Source organism: Arachis ipaensis, chromosome B08 (genome assembly GCF_000816755.2).
Source record: "Arachis ipaensis cultivar K30076 chromosome B08, Araip1.1, whole genome shotgun sequence".
Taxonomy (NCBI): domain Eukaryota; kingdom Viridiplantae; phylum Streptophyta; class Magnoliopsida; order Fabales; family Fabaceae; genus Arachis; species Arachis ipaensis.
The window spans coordinates 92765461-92770576 of NC_029792.2; the positions used below are offsets into that span (position 1 = coordinate 92765461).

At 39.7% G+C, this 5116-nt stretch overlaps 1 long non-coding RNA gene across 1 annotated transcript in view; it reads right to left on the bottom strand.

Moving 5' to 3' along the window:
* LOC110265970 overlaps window positions 1-4496 on the bottom strand; it is a 14044-nt gene extending 9548 nt beyond the window's left edge. The window contains exon 1 of the long non-coding RNA XR_002352689.1: window positions 4484-4496. This is a non-coding gene — a long non-coding RNA (uncharacterized LOC110265970). The remainder of the gene's footprint in view (window positions 1-4483) is intronic.

Below are 5116 nucleotides of genomic sequence, written 5' to 3' on the forward strand. Positions count from 1 at the left end.
CTTAGTTTAGCCGCTTAGGCCAGGATTTTATTCCTTTTAGACCCTCCTATCCATTAATGCTCAAAGCCTTGGATCCTTTTTACCCTTGATTTTTGGTTTTAAGGGCTACTGGCTTTTTCTACTGCTCCTTCTTCTTTTTCTTTTTCTCTCTCTTTTTTTTTGCTGCTTTTTCTTGCTTCAAGAATCAATTTCATGATTTTTCAGATCATCAATAATATTTCTCTTGTTCATCATTCTTTCAGGAGCCAACAATTTTAACATTCATAAAATTCAATATAAAAAACATGCACTGTTCAGGCATTCATTCAAAAGACAAAAAGCATTGCCACCACATATAGATAATTAGAATTTTCCCTATTAAGAACTCGAAAAAAAATATTGCCTCCTTATTCTAAAAATCTGCTATTTTATTCATGTTTGATGATGATGAGAAAAATAAATTATAGCTTAATTGGAGATAAATCAAAATAGAGATACTAATTACTACTACTCATATATAACTTCTAAGGTAAATTTCTAATAAGAACAATTATCACAGAGTTAAGGCTAAGATTAGAACTCAACAACCTTGAATTTGGGAGGTGGATGCCTCTTTAGTTTGTGGAGTGCTTGGCCCTTCAAGAGATAGCTTCTGGTGCTTCAGTTCCTTCAGTTCACGCCCTTGCTCTTCTTGTTCTCTAAGTAGTTTACAGAGCATGCTGTTTTAATTTTGCTGTTCTTCCTTCAGTTGATCCACAACTTCTTGCAACTTGGTGACAGATGCTTCTAGGTTCTCCCAGTATTCAATTTGAGGGATTTCCGAGAGGAACTCCTGTGCTCTCCTCTTGATGGGTTCGTCCTGCACTTGTTGTCCTTCCATAGACTTTTTGGTGATTGGTAGCTCAACTAGGATGTACTCATCTACTCCCATTTTTATCCCAGCATCTTTACATAACAGAGAGACCAAGCTTGGATAAGCCAATCTGGCATTTTTGGAGTTCTTGTTTGCAATTTTGTAAAGCTCACAAGCAATCAACTAATGAACTTCCACTTCTTTTTCTAGCATAATGTAATGAATCATTACTGCTCTTCTGATGGTGACTTCAGAGCGGTTGCTAGTGGGCAGTATAGAGTGCCCAATGAAGTCCAGCCAGCCTCTGGCGACTGGTTTGAGATCTCTTTTGAGTTGGTTCGGGGCACCCTTTGTGTTGGTTGTCCATTTAGCTCCAGGGAGACATATGTCCTCTAGGATTTTGTCCAAGTTCAGGTTTGATCTCATCATTCTCCTATTAAAGGAGCCTGGGTCATCTTGTAGTTGAGGCAGCTTGAAGATCTCCCTTATTTTATCAGGGTGGATGTGAACCATCTTTCCTCTGACCTGAGTTCTATAGTCATAGAATGCGGTTCCCGCTATTCTCTGCCTGTCCGTCTGCCACAAATTTGCGTAGAATTCCTGAACCATGTTTCTTCCTACCTTTGTTTCAAGATTAGCTAGGACTTCCCAGCTCCTGTTTCGAATTTGCTCTTGGATCTTCGGATATTCGTCTTCTTTCAGATCGAATTTAACTTCCGGGATCACTGACCTTAGACCCATTATTTTGTAGTAATGGTCTGAATGTTCTTTGGTTAATAACTTCCCTTGATTCCAAAGTGGTTTTGGAATATTCTCTTTCTTGCCTCTTGAGTTGGTTTGTTTTCCCTTAGGAGCCATGATCTTAGTGGGTATTGGCTTAGTGATCACGGATAAACACATCAAACTTAGAGGTTTGCTTGTCCTCAAGCAAAAGAAAAGAAAGGAGAGGGATATGAGGAGAGCCAAGTCCGAATTATGGAGGTGGGGGGGAGGCCGAACTAGGATTTAAAGGGAAGGTGGGTGGGTTTTCGAAAATTTTGAAGAAGATATGATAAAAGATATGATTTGTAAAAGATAAGTATGATAGGAAAAGGATGCACTTTAAAATTTAAAAGATATGAATAATATGGAAGATATTTGAAAAAGATAACTTTGTTTTGAGAAAGATGTTGTGAAGATTTGGAAAAGATATTGATGAGTTGAAAAGATTGTGGAAGGAAAAGAGATAGATTTATTTTGAAAAGGATTTGAAAATAATTTGAAGAGGATTAAAAAAAGGGTTTATGAATTAAGATACATTTGATATCTTTTGAAAAAGGATTTGAAAAATTAGGATTTGTAATATGTTTGTGCGAAAAATCAAGAATTGAAACATAAAAAATGGAAAAAATTTAAATTGAAAACGAAATTGCGTACTCCCCACAATCCTGGCGTTAAACGCCCAACTGCTGCATGTTTTGGGCGTTTAACGCCCACTTGGTGCTTGGTTTCGGCGTTTAACGCCCAGCTGTTGCTTCTAGCTGGCGTTAAACGCCAGAAACTCCTTTGTTACTGGGCGTTTTTTTGAACGCCCAGATGGCTATCTCTACTGGTGTTAAACGCCCAGTAGATGCTCCTTTTGGGCGTTTAACGCCCAATTGTGCCTCTTACTGGCGTTTTCTTGCCAGTGAGCTCCTTTTTCCTATTTTGTGCTCTGAATCCTTCTGTAGCCCTGTGAACTTATTCAATTGATTCTTTACCTTGTTAATATTGAACTTATATGCTTTAAAAATAAATAAAATGAAGAATAGAATAAAATAAAATAACAGAAAGAGTTTTGCTAATGGCTGGGTTGCCTCCCAATAAGCGCTTCTTTATTGTCTTTAGCTAGACCTTGCTGAGCTTTTTAATCTAGCCTCAGCCTTGAGCATTCTTGCTCAACATTGCCTTCAAGATAATGTTTGATTCTCTGTCCATTAACAATGAACTTCTTATTAGAATCAATGTCTTGAAGCTCCACATAGCCATATGGTGACACACTTGTAATCACATATGGTCCCCTCCACTGGGATTTCAGTTTACCGGGGAATTGCCTGAGCCTAAAGTTAAATAGCAGAACCTTCTGTCCTAGTTCAAAGACTCTAGATGACAGCTTTCTGTCATGCCATCTTTTTGCTTTCTCCTTGTAGAGTTTGGTATTTTCGAAAGCAGTGAGTCTGAATTCCTCTAGCTCATTCAGCTGGAGCAATCTTTTTTCTCCAGCTAATTTGGCATCAAAGTTTAGGAATCTGGTTGCCCAGTAGGCTTTGTATTCCAGTTCCATGGGCAGATGACAGGCCTTACCATACACAAGCTGGTATGGAGAGGTCCCTATAGGAGTCTTGAATGCTGTTCTGTAGGCCCACAGAGCATCATCCAAGCTTCTTGCCCAATCCTTTCTACGGGTACTTACAGTCCGTTTCAGGATTCTTTTCAGTTCTCTGTTAGAGACTTCAGCTTGCCCATTTGTCTGTGGATGATATGGAGTTGCCACTTTGTGGCTAATTCCATACCGGACCATGGTAAAGTAAAGCTGTTTGTTGCAGAAGTGAGTGCCCCCATCACTGATTAGTACTCTAGGGACACCAAACCTGCTGAAGATATGTTTCTGGAGGAACTTCAGCACTGTCTTAGTATCATTAGTGGGTGTGGCAATGGCCTCTAACCATTTAGATACATAGTCGACTGCAACCAGAATATAAGTGTTTGAGTATGATGGTGGGAAAGGCCCCATGAAGTCAATGCCCCATACATCAAACAACTCAATCTCCAAGATCCCTTGTTGAGGCATGGCGTAACCATGAGGCAGATTACCAGCTCACTGGCAACTGTCACAGTTACGTACAAACTCTCGGGAATCTTTATAAAGTGTAGGCTAGTAGAAACCACATTGGAGGACCTTGATGGCTGTTCGCTCACCTCCGAAATGACCTCCAGATTGTGATCCATGACAATACCATAAGATCTTCTGTGCTTCTTCTCTAGGCATACACCTACGGATTATTCTGTCTGCACATCTCTTAAAGAGATAGGGTTCATCCCACAAGTAGTACTTTGCATCAGTAATTAATTTTTTTTTTGTTGCCTGCTGTACTCCTTGGGTATGAACCTTGCAGCTTTATAGTTTGCTATGTCTGCAAACCATGGTGTTTCCTGAATGGCGAACAAATGCTCATCCAAAAAGGTTTCAGAGATCTCAATAGGGAGGAAGAACGCCCCTTCTACTGGTTCTATTCGGGACAGGTGTTCAGCCACTTGGTTTTCTATCCCTTTTCTGTCTCTTATTTCTATATCAAACTCTTGCAGAAGCAACACCCATCTTATGCGCCTGGGTTTTGAATCCTGCTTTGTAAGTAGATATTTAAGAGCAGCATGGTCAATGTACACAATCACTTTTGATCCTACTAAGTATGATCTAAACTTGTCAATGGCATAAACCACTGCAAGCAATTCTTTTTCTGTGGTTGTGTAATTTTTCTGGGCGTCATTTAAAAGACGGCTAGCATAATAAATGACATGCAGAAGCTTGTCATGCCTCTGCCCCAATACTGTACCAATGGCATGATCACTGGCATCACACATCAATTCGAATGGTAATGTCCAGTCTGGTGCAGAAATAATTGGTGCTGTGACCAGCTTAGCTTTCAGAGTTTTAATCGCCTGCAGACACTCTGTGTCAAACACAAATGGCATGTCAGCATCTAGCAGATTGCTTAGAGGTTTTGCGATTTTTGAAAAATCCTTTATAAACCTCCTATAGAATCTTGCATGCCCCAGAAAGCTTCTGATTTCCTTAACATTGGCAGGTGGTGGTAATTTTTCAATTACTTCCACTTTAGCTTGATCTACCTCTATTCCCTTGTTTGAAATTTTATGCCCAAGGATAATCCCTTCAGTCACCATAAAGTGACATTTTTCCCAGTTTAAAACCATGTTAGTCTCTTGGCATCTTTTCAGAACTAGCGTCAGGTGATCAAGACAGGAGCTGAATGAGTCTCCATATACTGAGAAGTCATCCATGAAGACTTCTAGAAATTTTTCCATCATATCAAAGAAAATAGAGAGCATGCATCTCTGAAAGGTTGCAGGTACATTACACAGCCCAAATGGCATCCTTCTGTAGGCAAATACTCCAGATGGACATGTAAATGCAGTTTTCTCTTGATCTTGGGGATCTACTGCAATTTGGTTATAACCTGAATAGCCATCCAAAAAGCAGTAAAAATCATGACCTGCTAGTCTCTCTAGCATCTGGTCTATGAATGG